At 35.0% G+C, this 18,922-nt stretch overlaps 1 protein-coding gene across 4 annotated transcripts in view; it reads right to left on the bottom strand.

Moving 5' to 3' along the window:
- The window catches only part of NLGN4X (neuroligin 4 X-linked), a 187,161-nt gene that overhangs the window by 108,568 nt on the left and 59,671 nt on the right, over positions 1–18,922 (bottom strand). The window lies entirely within an intron of this gene.

Genomic DNA, 18,922 nt, shown 5'->3' with positions numbered 1-18,922 from the left:
GAGCTAGCACCAAACAGGCTTATTGGCGACTAGAAGCAGAAAAACTATATCACATTCTTCCTACCCAAGCCAATTAGCTCTGCTAAGTGGCAAGAACATTTAGTTTAGGTAGAGCAACTCATTATGATCCCCACACAGCACTGCACACTGTAGATATAGAGGTTTATTTGAGGTAAGCTTGGGGTAAGCTTAGGGTAAGCATAGGAATATTTAAAACAGTATTGTATTTTATAATGACAACATTCTCTCAAGGTTTTGCCTCTAGTAGCTCAACCTTATTTGTATTATATTCATTCTCTGAAACACCTTATATTTCTGAGGGTAGCTTTTATATATATGTGTGTGTATAATTTCACGTGATTATTAAAGTAGCCTCTTTAAACAAAATGAAGACATTTAAATTCTCCAACTAACAAACAGATTCTTTTCTTTTTGATGGCATCTGCTTTGAATAATTACCAGGAATTTGCCAGTATCAAATATGCAAAAAAAAAAAAAGAAACCAAAAAAAAAACCACTGCAGGACAAAAAAATCCATTTTATTACAATATTACAGATGTACATTTTTTGTTACAATTTAATGAAACAATACAGTGGTACAACAATGGCTTTCTTTACCAGGTACAACCGAGGTAAATGTAGTATTAGTAGTTTAAATGTATACCTGCATACAGAGTAACACGTTTCTAACGACTCTCTAATACTGCCAAAGTGAATTACCAACTGGTAATTAACTCAACTGGTTTATTTCATGAAATTAATTATTATTTTTTCTACTTATTGTGAACAAGAAAAAAAAAATTAAAGCAGATTGGTTCCTCTCTTTCCTTTGTAAAAACAAGCTGCAATATTACAAAAATTTAGTCATAGAAAAATATGGTTCAAAGCCTAAACTTGCACTACAATTTAGATTTCCAAATAAAAATTCATTAAGTCTACCTTAGGTAGCTTTTTACTTGGTCTTCAGACGTAATAAATAAATAAATAAATAAAATAAAATATATACAGTTGTGCAAACTCAGCTAAAATAGTTCAACATGACTGAAAATGCACCGCCAAAATATAAGCTAATGAATTTGAATTCACCTCATCCGTATCGGTCTATTCCTATTCCTCAGAGTAAACACACCATTTATTTATCTGTATTATTTTCAGACAGCTTCAGACCAATGAAGTCTCAAATGCCATGCCCTTTTGGTAATTCTCAGTGACAATCAACCTGGCCTCACAATCCCCTGCACTAATTATAACCTCACACACCACTGACACTGAGCTGTACTTAGGAAATGAATCTGCAAGGCGGTCTGCGGTGAAAAACTCATGCCTGGGGTGCACGTCCACTGACCCCTGCCCGGAACTACACACCCATGCTAATCATGCCGTGAGCCTTTCCACCACAGCTGACTGTATTCAGGACTTCATGTGCAGGCTTCATGCAGGGTCTCACATTTCTTTTTAATTTTTAATGTTGAGAAGTCTGAGGAAATCTCAGACTTTCTGATATAAGTTCTTGTGTAACAATCAAAAGATAAATTCTACGTCCAGTCAGAGAGATACGATTAAACAGCAGAGAAGGGTGCCACATAGGCATGAAGGACACACCTTCAGAATATCCTCTTAAATCTACAGTGTCCTGCTTCACCCAGTTTTGGCTAGCGTTCATTTTTGCAGAAACACCTGCAACATTTGAGTTGAACATTTGTACAAAGTTACCATCCTGACAATCTTTCAAGGAAGCTGATATCCCCACAATGGTTCAGGTGTTTTTTTGTAATACTGGGTACTTGCTACAAAAAGAACTATCTCTGAAAATGCGATGTAGCTAAAATGAATTTTCCAAAACATCTGACATATAGTTACATCATTAGCATTATCACTGTGTTCAGTTTGGTCAAGGACAATGTAATAACAAGAAAACTCTCGTTATGTCATACCTTTGCTTTTCAAAATAGGTAATGGTAAGCAAACTTTCAGTCCAAAATTTAACAAGGATTTATCCTTAGATCTCAGTAGATTTATCATTGAGAAAGTAATGAACTATTTTCTTATTCTAATTACGCCATTAAAACTCTTTTCTATGCAAAATGCATAGAAAATGTTGTTACTCTGCTATTTTACTTAAGGTTCTAGAATAGAAAGAAAGAGTCCTTTTGGGACTATTCTACATCGAATGTTGTTATTTATATGATACTGCTCTTCTTACTTCACAGGCAAACAGTAAACGTGGTCACGGGGAGTTTTGCTGCTCTCTGTTAGTTATTAGTGCTAACCGATACTACCCTGTATTCCATGTGTGTTGAAAATTTCCTGGTATTTTTTTTTATACTAGAGTACATATGTTATTCTTTACAAATAACGACTCTTTTATCAAGCTTACTAGTTACACAAATTGGTTGGAAACATCCCATGACAACCAGGATGGAAGGTCTTCATTCTTGTGACTGCCATATGCATAGCTGGTCTAGAATTTTTCTGAGAAAGGCTGTAATATTTACTTCACAATCACATATTTCACTTGGTTTCATAGGCCAATAAGCCTCCTGGAATGATGCTTCTCCTCTACAAATAATTGTGCTGTTAATTAATTTCAGTTCCAATTTCGATGCCTTGTGTTGATAAAAGTTTCGCAAAAAACATCTGCAGTCTGAATAGCAGAGATCCAAGCTAATGTTGCCTCTGAGTAAAGCAAGGACTGACTCAGGAACTCTTCTTTCTCTACTTCAACAATTGGCAGTGCAACCTGCGTGACAATATTAACCAGTCCAGCCCAGCTGGTGTGTAAGTAAGTCAGGGCTACCCAGAATGATGCCTTCTCTTGCTGCCTTGAATTGCAGGGATGTGGAAAGATCTGGGAATACTGTGAAAGGCAGGGAGTTGACTAGCAGACCAAAGGTACAAATGCCTAAGAAACAAGTATTATTTTTTTTTGTATCCAAATTATTATTATTTATTATTACTATGTAAGAGCTCTCATAACACTAAATACTAGAGACGGCAGGGGCAGCGAAAAGGCACAGTTCTCTGTTCTCACAAATTTCATCTGTTAACATACACAAACTAAGACATGGTGATTCCACAAACCATATTAAAAGCTCATTCCAACTTGTGTTATGAAAACCTTTTTTCTGATTTTGTTTTGCTTTTATGTTTTTCTTATTATACACAATGGTAGTAGTGTTTCACTCACACAGTTTAGCATTGGTGGCCCACACAAAATCTGTTGGCAGCAAAGAAACAATACTATCCACACAATGGAAGGGTGAAAATGCATTAAATATTTGTACTGCGTTGGACTAAAGCATAAAAATTGTACAATTAAAATTGCCAGGGAAGAAAGAAAGTCTTATTTATATAGTATTTAAAAAAAAAAGAAGAAGAAAACAAGATTTAATGAGAAATAAGAGTGAGAACCGAGTGCAATGAAGTTTACCTACATTCTAACAAATACGTCAAGAAAAGGAGTCAATTTTAAAAGTGGCAAGACAGAAAAAACCTGAAGACTTGAGGTAGAATTTGATAGTGTCAAAGGAGGTTTAAAAGAAAAAGAAATTTATCTTAGCTGCTTTTGTAATTGATATGGTTTATATTGAAGTATTTACTTCTTCAAAACTTTAAACTTTCTTGCTGAGGTAATTTCATTTCCCACACTGAGAGCTAACAATAGGTAAGTATTACAGAACAAGAAATTAGAAACTAGATATCTTCCTCCCCCAAAAGCACCTGAACAACACTTTCTATGATGCTGTCTAGATCAACAAACATTCAACAATCTGATGCCCTTGAAATGGAAATGACTAAGAAAAGCCACTCTGGAATACTCCATTGTAATGTAGTTGAAGCACTTTCCTCGTGTGAGGAACATGTGGATTCATTATCCCTTAGCAGAGGAAACAGACGGATTGCCTGCCATATTCCAGATGTATGCCTTAAATGTTGATAGTGAACAAAGAGAATCCACTGCTTTTCTGTTCTCCTCTTACCTGAATCCACCCCAGAAATAAACTGTTAAAGGTTGAGAATATTTGCTTTTAAAGCTAATATTAGCCTAAAGGCTACAACATAGTTCATACCATAAACATGTGCAATGCAACAAAGGGACTTTGCCCCTTGGTGGCAAAGCTGTAAATAAAATACAAATCAAAAACTATTTCTCCCATTTTAGGCAACCACTATTTAACTCCTAAAATTCAGGTTTGCTAAGGCAAACCCACACCATTGGCATTAATACCTCTGTAGTCTGCATATGCACCAATAATAGCACAATGAAATCACCACTTATAGGATTCATTACACTTAGGCTTTATTTGACATACTTTGAAATAATATAATCTTAACACAGAATAAAACTTTACTCTGTACAACAATGCTTTTTCTTCTACTTTGATATTATTAATTCCAATTTATTCCACACATGCTACTTTGACCCTGTCAGTAGAAGAAATACATCAAATTTCCAAGAAATGAAGCTGAGTAGACACGGCAACAACAACTACAATCTATGGTCACAGGTAGATTTCTCCTCTGACACTCGCCTCTAAGCCTGCTGAATATCCCCTGTGCCGTCTCACACACGCTTCCCATAGGATGACTGAATTTTTTTCTGTTAGGAATGTTATTGTCTAGCCACACTGGGAATGGGAAGGTTATCATCTAGCCACCCAACAAGCATTTTCTGAATCACTGAAAGAAAAGATACTAAAAATGTGTTTTAAAGTTTTTCAAAAAATAATCTAACTCATAAAGCCTCTACTATTATATTTTATATCATGAAACCCTGTGAGCCCAATGACTTGAATTACACTAATGCATACCATAGAAGGACATATTCCTGATATGACTAATACCCTTTCACTTTCAGTAAGATATTGTTACAAGATTGAGTTGCTCTTACTGATAAAAAATACAAAATAAAATAAAATAAATTATAAAATAATAAAATAACAAAATTGGGATGCTTGAAGTATTCAAAGTAGTCTCACTTCAAAGTCTCACCCCTTTGTTCTTCTTATGCCTTTTCTGTTACGTTAAGGAGTCTCTTACTGCTTATTATTTTCTCCCCGTGAAGGACTTAAACACTGTAATCAAGTCACTTGCAATCTTCTTTTTGGTAAACTAAACAGATCGAGTCCTTTAAGTCTTTTGCTGTGAGGCATTGTCCCTGTCTCTTAAGTCGCCCTTTTCTGAATTCTTCAGTCTTACATATTTTTTAAAAATGCAAGCCCTATAAGTGTCCTAAAGAATACTGAGATTTAAAATACCAACTGAAACAATTGTTGTTGTATTTCACGATAATAAAATACTAAAATAATGACTAGAAAAAGAAAAAAATGCAATAGCTTCCAAGTATATCAAATTGGAGCATAAATCTGACAAGTCACATGGCTACTAATATACTAGTTATTGGAATATACTAATTATTGGCAATAACACAAGGACTTCCTACCTGGCATTCATTCTGCTTATTGTGAAGCTAAATTTAGATTTGTCAACAAAAAAGATCAGTACCAGCATTATATGCTCTGTGGTTGTTTAAGCAGAAAACAATTGGGGGAGGGGGAAGGAGTAAAAAGAGAAATTTTATTTATATCCAAATACAGTAAATTGAAGATTTCATTAAAAAATGACAGAATTAATTAAATTAAAGAAAAGCCTTCCTAAAAGCCAGCTAAACTGCCATACAACTTGGATACTGCTCTGCAGGCTTTGAGCCTGTTAGTCTGCTGATTTAAAAGGTTTAAACCTATTTGTTGCTAATGACTGTGCTATGCTGACAGCTCTAAAGACAGAAATATTCCATTTATCTGCAGGATGGGTAGCCGAAGAACATAAGTATGACTGTAGTGAGACAGATCAAAGGATAGAGTTTCTTTCTTACAGTGATACTTGAAGCAGTAAAATGACACTTGCATTTTATTTTCAAATACTTATTTCCAGTTACTTATAGGCCTGTGCTTGAAGAAACTGAGGTAAAAAAAATAAACAAAGAACTACTAAGCTAATTAATATTAACTAAGGAAGTACTGAGTTTCGTAAGAGCATAAATTTGTATATCTTTATCAATCCAGTGAAATCTCAAGCATACAGGCTGATACCAAAACCTCCAGTGAATGCAGTGCTGTAATTGTGCAATAAGTAAGCAAGCAACTACAAGTGATGATGCAAAAATCTTGATAACTTGCTGTTGGTTTTTTGTTTTATCTTTAAACAGGAACTTCCATCTGGAGAGTTACAAACAGTGAAGAGAAGGATGAAGGAACTCTTTACAAGGGAGTGTAGTGGTAGGACAAGGGGTAATGGTTTTAAACTGAACGATAATAGATTTACATTAGATATTAGTAAGGAATTCTTTACTCTGAGGGTGGTGAGGCACTGGAACAGGTTGCCCAGGGAAGTTATGGATGCCCCATCCCTGGAAGTGTTCAAGGCCAGGCTGGATGGGGCTTTGAGCAGCCTGGTCTGGTGGGAGGTGTCCCTGCCCAGGGCAGGGGGGTTGAAACTGGGTGATCTTTAAGGTCCCTTCCAATCCAAACCATTCTAGGATTCTATATGATTCTATGAATAGGTGGCTACAGATGTGCAACAGATAGGCAGGCAGCCATTGTGTGCAAGAAAGTACAGCACTATTATTTTCAAATGCTCCAACCAGAAATACTGGAAATGAAACTAATGAATTGAGGAAAAAGAAGTCCACAAGATAGCAAAGGTGTAACAAAAAGCTTTTTAAAGCTCCAGGAACTACTGATGTTTCTATAATAAAGTTCATATGATGTACCAATGAAGGAAAACAATCAAACAAAAGAAATGGCAAGAGTGCATCCTGGGTAGTATCACAACTGAAGAAGAACGAGAATGAAAAATTCAAGAGGCAGAATATGCAAGATGCTTAAGACTGCAGAACATGAGAAGTTTCTAATCACCCAGGCAATACATGTTCATTAATAACTGCAAAATTAATACATTCAAATGCAAATGTAAATAGATTCCCTTGAATTACTCAGATTTCACGAATCGAAGTAATTATGATGTTCTCTGAGATGGAAATCTCTCATCAGCCCTCAGAAGGGATCAGGTCGCTCCTTCAACTAAAACATTTTGTCTCAGATTACTAAAGAATGGGTTAGATAAGAATAAATCTAGCAAAAGTAATAAATTTTATTTATATGTGTGTGTGTGCGTGTATACAAACACACATATGTATATATACACACTTGGGATATATTAGATACTCAGAATTTGTTTATGTAAAAACCCATTTTACCTTTTCTTGAAACTAATACATTTAACCTAATATAAAAATATGCCTGGACCTCATTTCCACTTATTGCAGGATAATTAAACTTTTAAAGTATGACACAAATTCTTTACAAGTCAATGTTGTCCTATCATACAGCTGGCTCCAAAACTAGTCTCTGTGCAGGTAAAACCCTGAGAAGACATCTCAACACAATCATACAATACATTAGGACTTTTCTAGAAAACACAAATACACCTGTGACTAAACAAAGAACGGCTTTTGGCCTACACTAAAAGATGAAAGAACTACCAAACATGCCTATTCAGACCTGTGAATAGAAGTCCAAAAGGAGAAAATAAAAAGCTAAGGGGTTGTTGTAGAAATGTACCTTATTTGCAAAGGAAGTATAGATATACTAAAGGGAGCATAGCCAAGAAATAGTAAAGATGTTCTGCTATTTAGGGAAAAAAAAAAAAAGAAAAAAAAAAAGAAAAAAAGTGGGAAAGGTCATAATGGAATGTCTGTATCCCATCATAACATTTTTTAACCATTTATCCTTTGGTACCTTTACTGTTATTTCTGGAAAAATGCAGGTTTTCTTTACCACTTCAGATCTACTTTGCCATGGCCCAGTCTCACCAGAAAGGAAGAATAATGCCCTCTGTGTACTCTTCGGTTGGTAGGAATTTGGGCCAGGCCTTCCCAGTGACTGTAATAATTACTGCCTTTTTTGGTGGTTGCTGTTGCTTCCTCCTTCAGCAGCCTTGTCTAGCAAGTCAGTTAGTCGTGCTCAGTGAGGTCCAAACTAGGGAAATGTATTGTCGTGGTCATTTGCTAACTGTTCACAGTTCCCCAATTTGCTAGAGCTTTGTATTGCTCCCCAAAGGTACTCGACTTTCTCCACCGTTAAGCCCGAGTATTTAACTTGGGCACACTGAGTGACTCAGCTGCTATCAGATATTCCTTTAATGGGTGTTCTGACAGCATGCTGGGCAAGATACAACCTATCGCCTGCTGAACTTCAGAAAACAAATACAGTGCTTATATGTTATCCAAAAGAGCATACAGCTCCCCTGTAAAATCCTAAGGGCTGTGCTCACTAGAAGTTCTCCTTTGAGGGGAGAAATGAGAGGTCTACCATCTTCCTTAATCTAATTTCCTTCAAGCTAAAGACCTTACAGACCACTTCAGAGAATAAAGGAACACTTTAGTTTTCTTTACTCATTTCTGTGGCCAGCAACTTTACTTATGAAGTGTAACTTATCATTAAAAGTGTAGAGTTTGTACTTAGCTCTCTTATTTGAGAGCTATGCCAGGCTCTTACGCAGTAGGGAGTACTGAAGTGTAATGTAAATTGCCAGAGTATACAGGTAATTTTGCAGGAAATATCAATCAAATATGGAAGTAATTTTCAGTAATTATCAGGCAAATAGTTTCGTGTTTTTTCATTGTTCATGAAAAATCCACTAGAGTGTATGTACTTTCTGGGCTATAGGCAAGCCAAAATATTTTTGGAAAACAATACATAAGGCTCTTAAAACTATTTCTTCATAAGCTTCAGTAACTATCATAGGCTATATATGAGTGGCATTGAGGCTGCAGAAGTATGTCACTCTCTGTGTTGCTAAAAAAATTGCTAAGAAATGCTGGTCTCAAAATTTCCACAAAGAATATGGCAAATCACAGGTACAACCTATCTGTGATTTCCAAATGACCAAATTATTATTACTGACAAGAAAACAGAAAAATTTGTTAATTCACTTAATTAATACATCATATGAGGATGGGAGGAATCACCCTTGTTTTATGCTGATGAACATACAGGGTGCTAGCCCTTGCTGTTTTATTCTGTTTCAACTGAACCCATTACCTTCAGATATGACTAGGATAAAGTTGCCAATTACATATTCATATGTCATCTTGATTACTAGAGCTGACACATGTTTAAATTCTCAGGGTATGAATCATTACCATTATAACACATTAGATAAACTGTGGCTGTTCATAGTATGCGTACCTTAAACTCACAATAAACATATGATAAAATGTTTAAGTATCCTTCATTAATGCTTTTTGCATATAGGTTAAAAGTCAAGGCATTTATAATACATTAAAAATGTGCACGTAGTCAACTCATGTAGCTATCTCTTATAGTGCAATAGCCCAACTGTGTCTGAACTCTTTTCAGTCATTCTTAGTTGTGGGGAGACAGAGCAACGCGCCTACCAGTAAAGAGGGAAAAATCCACCATGGAACCATTCAGACTTGGAAATCAAACTATGGTTAGCTAACTGATCAGACAAAGTGAGCTAGGGCATATACAATCAAATGCTGTACTAAGGAAGTGGGACTAGGGAAAGGTATGATACTTTCTAGTAATAACGACGTCTTGGGTTATGTAAAAAACCACTGTTTTCTAGTTCTACACAAAGTAAGTGTGTTGCGTGCAAAAAGAATACAGTGTCTTTGAAGAATTAAGCTCTAAAACCAAAAGCAGTTGGTTCCTCCCTGTAAGGGTTGTTTAACGGCCAGAAGAAAGTGAAAATAGTCAGCATGGGTTAGGGTCTTTGGACTACAGTCTTAGCTGACTGAAAAGGGCATTAAACAAGGTCCATGCATAAATAACATATCTGGTGGTCCCAAAGTGCTGCACCCAGCGTACAAGTACATATCACATTAGGTCCAGTCTCAGGAGCGTGTTTATAGGTCACGCGAAGTATTCATTTCAAAATGATCTACCAGGGTTATGCCAACTAGGTCGTAGCCAGCTGGCAGATCTGCTAGAGCAAACACTTTATATTTTACTCAGGAGTAATTTCTTTATTAGTTGAGAGATAATGAAGAAAATTAAAGGACTCACAGAACCATTCCAAGCTATTACGTTGCATCTGCAAACAGCATACTTTCTTCCAAAATCCATTTCTGACTTCATGCTTTTGGTAAGCTTTATGAGAGAAACCTATGCGTCACATATTAGTAACAGCTTTTTTTCATTCATCAGTAATTTACCTGATTCCTTCTGAGTTTAAATACATTATACTGGCAGTTTATATGCCTTATCCGGCCACAAAGTTTTTCCCATCTTTCAGTATTTGAATGCCTTAGGATCCTCTTCTGGCATAAGTCTTATTTACTGTATGTCTTCTATCTCTTGGAAGAATTATATCTGCCATCTCATTTCTGACTCTGCTTTCTGGAGATTGAGAGTAAAGAATTAAATGTAAACTTTGATAGCGAGGCTTCACTCTTCAGTCAGTAAATACGTCAGATCATCTTTTAGATGCCCTAGTTTTAAACCTCTTTACTGAATTCTTTAAAATCGTCATGGTACAATGGCTCCACAATCTATTGCCCTTTTGACCTTCCAGAGTTTTGCGTAGAGGTTACAATACAATGGAATGATATGCAAAGTGTTGCCAATAAACGTGTCACAGAGGGGAATAAGTAGAAAAAAATTACGCACACAAATAAAAGTAAGAATGTAGTCTTTTAGGTTGTAAGTATATAGGAAGTAACTTGAGCCTCTTGTCACCCAGAGGCATTTCCTTCTTGCAGTTGTTTCTAACCCCAAACAGAGAAAATCAATATGATCCTCATTTTCTAAATGGACAACCATAGCACAACAGCAGCAGATAGTCTCTTTCTGTTAGAAATGCCCTCAGACCACTTCAGTCCCAAAGGACCTAAGCAATACAATTCTTTTGGTAGATCAAAAAAAAAAAAAAAGGAACAAAAACCCAAGCAATTTTGCTTCACATCTCTGTATTAAACAAGAAATCTGTAAAAAATCTGTACAAGAAGTTGAGAAACTGGAAGGTAAATTATTAGGCATTTGTGGTTCCAACTAATGCCCACAAAAGAAACAGAAAAGTTACAAAACAAAACAAAACAAAAAGGTTATTTGTGGTAAAACAACATGTTCCATGTTCACTATGTACCTCATGAAAACAAACACACTTTAAACTAGCTCCACTTATAATGGAGAAATAACTGTTTTATCAACAGGTTTTAGGAAATAACGGTGACTACCTTATCATTTCTGTTGAGGCAAAGCAGGAAAAAGATCACAAGAGAAAAAAAACTAATACAGACAAGCAAATCCAAAAGCTATTAATTTGGATTTTGAAAGAAGTCAGTTAATAATCCCAACACTAAGCCATCCTGGTTTACTGTATTAGATATGCAGAACAGAAGCAGCACTCACAAAATGGCTTAAACTATTAATTTCATAATATTTTTAAAACCTGATACATGCTTGCACCTTCTAAACTTATCATTGTTTACTAAGTACTTCAATTATTTAAGAATAATAGAAAATTATCTTCAGTATTACAGGCCACACTTTCAAAGGTGCTAAAAGATGAAAAAATTTTTTTCACTGGCTCCCTAGATGCTCAGCCATTTAGGCCACTATATGCATTTAGAGAATGGACACTTTCAATAACTGAACGTTATCCCCTCTCTTGAATCTTGCTATCCCAAATACTTGCTGGGCATATTTATACAATGGGGTGTGGGATGAGCATTTCATGATGACAACCAAAATGCAAGCAAGAGCTGTTCAGCTAAAAATGAAAAATGAAAACAACAACATCAAACAGCAACAACCAAATTAAAGAAAACCCTAATGTACCACCGTAGAGTACATTAGGATCCTCATGTACTACCCTACACTAGCTATGCTTGCCAGGCATATCTGAGTGGCCCACTGAAGGAATTTCATACACAAGGGCTAAGACATAAGAGAGAAACAGGCTTTCTCTCTTCACCTGATCCGTTCACACCCACTGCACAGCTAATTTTCTGGTCCACATATCTGATAGCTGTCTCCCTTCCAAAATTTATTTGAGAGCAGTAGTTGATGTTTCCTCACCTTTTGCTACTTCTTGTGTGTAACTTTGGTTAAAAAAAAAAAAAATAATATAAGGATATTGGGATAACACCTTTTGTGGAAATAGAAACAGAGGCTCCAACTATTTTATGGTATACGCTTTTCAAGTGAGCAAAGGTACTCACTTATAATGTGCGCAAAGAGACAGTGACAAAAGCCAGTGGCAACAAGCAGTTGCAAGGAATAGTAATACTGAATAAAGAGAAAAGAAATATGGCTGGAACATCCCTCAGCGGTTTGTTATGAAAATGGCTACAGTTAAGAATAAAAGTTTACCTATTGATCCATGTACTATGGTTTAGTTCCAGGAATAATACTGAAGATTTTATAGATAATCCTTTGATAATGCAAATAAAGAATAAATGACGCAGTGTGGTTTTTAGAAACTTTTCCCATTTTTTAAATTCACCTTACTGCATTTATTTGTATTCAGTTCTTTCTTCAACCTGTTTTCATTAAAATATTCGCACTGAGAGACTGTCATACTATGCTGCTCTCTTCTGTACAATGTCTGTGTCATTTTTTTGACTTAAATACATTTTGAGGTAATTGTTAGTGACAAATCATAGCATTTATTCCATACAGATGGTTTTACACACTATCACCATAAACATCTGATTTGATCCGACTCCCAAGGCCCCACCCTAGTCATCAATTGCAACTCAGCCTATTGCACCTATTCCCTGAAGGCAGCACAAGGTCTATTGTTTAAGTACAATGAGTCCTGATGATAAGAGGATCTCAAAGCAGCAAGATCACAAACATATTAGTCCTTTTGAATCAGATAGGTTATGCCTGCAAGCAAGATATTTTGGAGGGGAGACCCTCCAAAATTTGATTAATTTGGCATTTTGGTTGACTTAATATAGTTGAGTTGTACTGTTAGTTCCAATGTGATGATAGCAAAAACTCTGTACTGTCAGTGAGGATGAAACTTCAGCATGCTTAACTTTTTTCTCAGTGAAATAAGAGCATGCAAAATGCGTTTGGCATTTTCCATGATTCAGCTGTTTAACTGTAATACAGAAAATGGACAGTCAATGGCGTAATTGAAAAAAAAAATCTGCCTCTGTCTAAGTTGAGCTTATAAATTAGAAGGAAAAAATTATTCCTTTTTATGTAGGAATGTTTCCACTAACTCGCCGTAACTGAACGGATCAGATTCTCTACTTTGGAATCAATTCTGCCACCAAATGCCTTGCAAGAATTTCAAACCAGGTATTATTATTTGTTACTCAATTACAAATTGGGGCATTCTCACTATGCTTCTCATCTAAACCTTTATTATTCTATAATAATTTAGTTTCATGTAAGTTTGCCAGTGTAAGTGCATATTTTGCTTGGTTAGGTTTTATTCCATATACAAATTCCTCAACCCACAAAAATAGAAACAAAACTTGAAATGTTATTAATTTTCAGCTTGGGAAAGATATGTAGGATCCTTTCCTATCTGTTTAAAGGGCATAAACCAGCTCCTGTTTGTATGTTTTACTACTGTATTCACCAGCATCATTTGCGGCGCTCTCGATGTCGAGAGATAGAAAAAATTAGTTTGCTGGTAACTTGTGCTCCCTCTTCTGGCTGAATAAAGCATGAAGAGCAAGCGAAGGCATGTCTATTGGGGCAGTGTTACAAATGCAGAATTATTATTTGAAATTTCCTAGCCACACTAAAAATACCACATAAAAGATAATTTGATTCTAATTTATTTGTAAGAGGTTGAAATGCATATATTTGGACTGGGTTTTCATTTGTCCTACTGCATATTTACTAAATCTGACAATGTATCCATGATTTCCAGCTATGATTACTTGTAAACATTACCAGTGATTAATCGGATAGTCATTTGAGTCAGCACAAAGTAATTTCTCTCCATTAGATTAAATATGTCACACCCTGTCAATTAAAAACCCATTTAACACCAACCCAGCAATAATAAGCATTTTGGAACGAGGCACCAGAAATACTATTTGTGACTAAAATTCCCTATATAGAGAGTAGAAATTTGGCTTAACATTGCAAGTAAATTTATTCTTCACTATAAGTTTGCCTACAGCAAGAACTGTAAAAGACAAATTTTCCTTTTATTACAACATTTCTGTAATGGATTTTTAACACATCAGCACCAGATAGCTGTAAGCATTAGTTCATTTTACGGTTTTGTAATAATTATTTCTTATTTTTTGTCTCTTTGGGTACCAGGAGCAACATCAAGATTAAAAAAGCCCTGAACCCTAACAATATAAGTTCGTTCATATTCCTTCAGATGATGATAATATCACAAACACAAATGAAATATGCTATCATTAACATTCTCTTTTTTAATTCTTTTTTCTATTTGGATAACAACTAATACATTCAACTAATACTACCACAAAATGTGAGCATATGTAATCGATTATATGCCATTCTGAGAATTTTATCTGGCATCATAAGTAAGAAGCACTGATGTAAAGATTTGAATGCTGGAGATATTATTTCACTTTAAAAAGGATGACAAACCAAAGTACTGTGCAAAAAGCTATTATGTTCAGAAGAAATTTCTGTCTTCATTTCAGTTGCGAACAATTTTTTCAGGAATTCTGAGGAGCAAATGATGAGCATTTGCTTTATTTCAAATTTGTGTTAATTTATTTTGTAAATACCTAAACATTTCTAGAACAAAATTGCAAATTTGCCTGATTCATACACTACCTATGACTATCACATTGATGTGGGAACAATTCCTTTAAGTATTTCCACAGATGTGGACTGATTTATGAGCCTTGTGAGTTAGTTGAGCTACTCAGCAAGTGGCGGTTTTGTCTGAAGCTGCGATTAATGTACTAAGTGAGGGAAACTGAACCAAATTTGAAAGAAAATATACAGTTAACTTCCAAAACTTTCTGAGCTTTGCAAAAAATACATGAAGGAAGATCAATGAGATCACAAAGCCTTAATAGGAAATCAAAGCTGATAAAAATGGTACAGCAATGACGCTGCTGAGATCTAAGCAGATTCCACATTATTCGCTACTCAGAAGTCTGCCAAGGACCCACCGTGCTGCCCTAGGACAGAGACATTGCATCAGTGCTACTAAGTGTCATGTTGATTTGTGTTTTGTCAGAAAGCAAGACGACACATAGTACAAAGCAGTAGCATGCAAAGACATGATTTACAGGAGTGCAGAGGAAAACTACATTTAAAAACAAACAAACAAACAAACAAAAAACACCAAAAAAGCACCAAAAACCAAAACACACCAAAAAACCCCCAAAAACACCCTGAAGAGACAAGCAGGGCAGAATGAAGTAAAATTGCGTATCTGATCTGTCTCATGACCCACGTGACTAAAGACTGTTTCTTTTGTGTCACTGAGCCAAATGGCACAGCCTCTGCAACTCCAAAGGCATTGTTCTTTGACGAAAAGGATGATAAAATTTGTCTTTGAGGAAGAAACATTAATTAATTATGTTTTAAAGAACATTCTCCCCCTCTTCTAGCAGGTTTTTCAACGATGAGACTCTAGGAAATCTGTGCCAAAAATCCTATTCAGATTAGATAATGTCATATTGAATGCTGAGTCTTCTTCCTAGGCTCCACTGCATAGAAATTCCTGAAAAGGCCGTTTGGGTGCAATCCTGTAAAGTGCCTGTGGAATAGGCAACTCCCGGAGGGAAGAGCAGCATTTTGAAATCAGCAACTAAATCTGAATTTAGCTCTAAGGATTTAAGAACTTTATTTCATCTAGATTAGAGTCCTGTGCTTTGGTGTCAGAAGGTATTTGTGACTGTTAAAAGCAAGAATGTGAAATAAGGGCCTGGATTATCCACAGCTTTATCCTGGTAGGCAGAGGATAGTCAGACATATGCCTTCTTCTTTCTCACAGATGCTGCAATGTTTCTAGATTAGGAGGAGGGGATATATTGGACCCCAACAGTGAAAGAATTGGCTTGAGGTGCTCTGACACAGTGGGGAGTTTACCTTTCACAATGGAGAGCGATTTTGTCTCTGATGCTAAAAATCTTATGTTTATGTTCAACTGGGATTATAAGCAATAATTCCAATGTTATCATTTCATATTGTAATTGTTATGTACTATTAATCCCTTTCACTTTGGAAAGCAATACAAGCTTTTTACAAAAGGATATGTCTCATTGTGTATAATTTTTGTACAGTACAAGCTGAAACGCATTTAAATAACAAGAGAAATTTAATAATGAATTTTTATTTTTCCAAAGAAAACAAAGAATTGACTGAAAGGGTGGAGGTTAAAAATAAACCAGTCGTTGACAAAAACTGTGACAATCTTGAAACTGAGAACAAACTCTTTTTATTTTCTGTTTTGTCTCAGAAAAACATTACTTGTGATATGAAACTGTTCAAACTTTATCATCTATTAAAAAAACCCCACTCCTAAATGTTTTTTTAAAACAGATTTAAAATATTTTTTAAAAAATATAACTAAATTTAATTAATTTGCTTTTAAAAATACTTCAGAAAACAGAAGTAAAACTCTATGTTTCTATACCTATTACACATATTGTAATTGACTTTAAGAAACACATAATAAGGATTTTGAGGAAGAATCAGCACTATAAATATGTAAACAAGAGATACTGGATTCTTAATTTCTTGAAACTATATATATAAATCCTGGATTTGATTTCTTAAGTAGCTACTTAAATTTACAAAAGCAGTGAAGAAATGGTAGAACAATTGCAATTTTGAGATTACCTGATAAATACGAGATATGCATCTACTGACACTTGAAACTATATACAGCTTAGGAGAATTGACTGTACAGAATTTCAGTTTATTTGGAAAATAAAAGTTACTATTACTATTATCACCTACTAATAATTCAACAAAAATAATTTTGTACAATATTGTACTTATCTTGTACACTATGTCACTATTTTGATGTATGGACCCTTATTTCTCATAATAATAAAGAATCCATTGAATAGCTTACATATTTTTAATTCCATGCCATCAAATAATTGTAAAGATGGCACTCACCTTTCTACTATCTTTTTCTCCCCCCCCCAAAAAAAAAAAAAAAAATTATCAGTTAAGTTTTATCAGTATAATTTTGATGAAAAGACTTTTTTCAAGTTAAACAGATGCTGCAATTCAACAGCCATGTCAAAGAGAAAGCTGCAAACACGGAGTTATATCCTAAGCAGATATTTGACTAATCTGAAAAAGTGGCACAGTATGCAAGCCATAGAAATCACCTAAGGCACATCTTCTTTATCAGCTTTGTTCAAGTTTTTCATTTCTTCATTTCTTAGTCAAATAGACACAGAATCTAAAGATAAAGTTACCTCTCTTTCTCATCACTGCCCCAAGAATAAACACTGTTGAATCTCTTTGCTCTTGCCCAAGACTTTTGTCTTCCTGGTAGCCCACAGTTAAATATACCACTAATGCTGGACAATGTTCTCAGTTTCCCTAATCTAATGAAAAAATTATGACCTACCTGTTCAGCCTCAGTAAGTTTTACAGCCTACCACCTTTGGTTGTCACATCAGCTGTATTTATTGTGATGTAAATGACACAAGAGGTCACAGAGCATTTTTAGTGAGCAAACCTCTGAAGATGCTAAAAACTTCGTTAGTTAATCCCTAACTGATATCTAGTGGTTGAGTAGGTACCCACTTGTGTAAAATGTACCCTTTATCCATACTCCAAAATAAGTCAAGTGTATATGCTTACTATTGATCATGCAAAGACAACAAAAAGTCATCTTTTTTATTTTACTTTCTGTTTTGATCTGAACAGAGCAGGTTTTAAACAAACAAAAAAAGATTTGTTCATGGTGTGGTTTTTTTTTGTTGTTGTTTGCTTGCTTTATCTTGCCTTGCTATTAATGCAGTTTTGAAGTTTATCATGAAAGAAATCCAAATTAATGGTCTTTTCTGTTCGTTTTTTATTATATTTTTTTTCCCAGTTATGATAGGAGTTAGCAATCTCCTTCAGCATCCACAGATTCAAACGATAAAGGCCAGGGATTAAGAACAGCCGATTAACAGTCTGTGTCCTCTTCAATCTAGCATTTCCACTGTAGATAAACCCATATTCAGACTGAAGTTATAATAAACAGACTGTCCTCAATATCATTTCCCTAGATGACCTCCTCGAAACTGACATTCAAGTATTCTTGTGGAAAATTACAGTTTACAGTAACTGGAAAAGCAGACAAGACAATATATACCCACACAAGTGATTCTGAAGATCAAGCCAAATGTTTAGAAAGCAATTTGGATAAAATGATAATTTTACTATAAATATTTTGTTTCAGTTCTGAGTAATTTCTTATGATTATAGGTTTGACATAAAATAAAAAGTTTGCTAAATTTTATCTTTATTGCTTGCACTTTGTATCTTCAAAATAACTGCATTATTATTTACACTTCTTATGACCACAAAAAAAAATCTCAATGGATTTTAGTGGTTGCAATTCTTTCCCTTCCAAAGGAAAAAGGAAAACAAATATTGAAATTCTCCAGTTACCCTAGATTCTCTTAAACATAAGTGTTACTCTAAGGAAAGTGTCAGTAGAAACCATTTGTCCAGTGATCAACAGCAAAAGAATAAAAATCCACGTGGACGGAGTTGCAGAAATATTCTGTTAGGTATGTATTTTGCTTTCTATCACAAATAATATTTTCACCTAAAATAAAAAAAAAAAAGCTCCTAAACTCAAAGATACTTTTTGCTTTGTAAGAATATTTTAACATGGAAAATTCTGTCAGGATTCTGCTGCTATTTCACATTTACAAAATCCATTTACATTTACAAATCCAGAATCT

The sequence above is a fragment of the Larus michahellis genome, chromosome 1, assembly GCF_964199755.1.
Source record: "Larus michahellis chromosome 1, bLarMic1.1, whole genome shotgun sequence".
Taxonomy (NCBI): domain Eukaryota; kingdom Metazoa; phylum Chordata; class Aves; order Charadriiformes; family Laridae; genus Larus; species Larus michahellis.
This window is presented reverse-complemented; position numbering and strand designations above follow the sequence as displayed.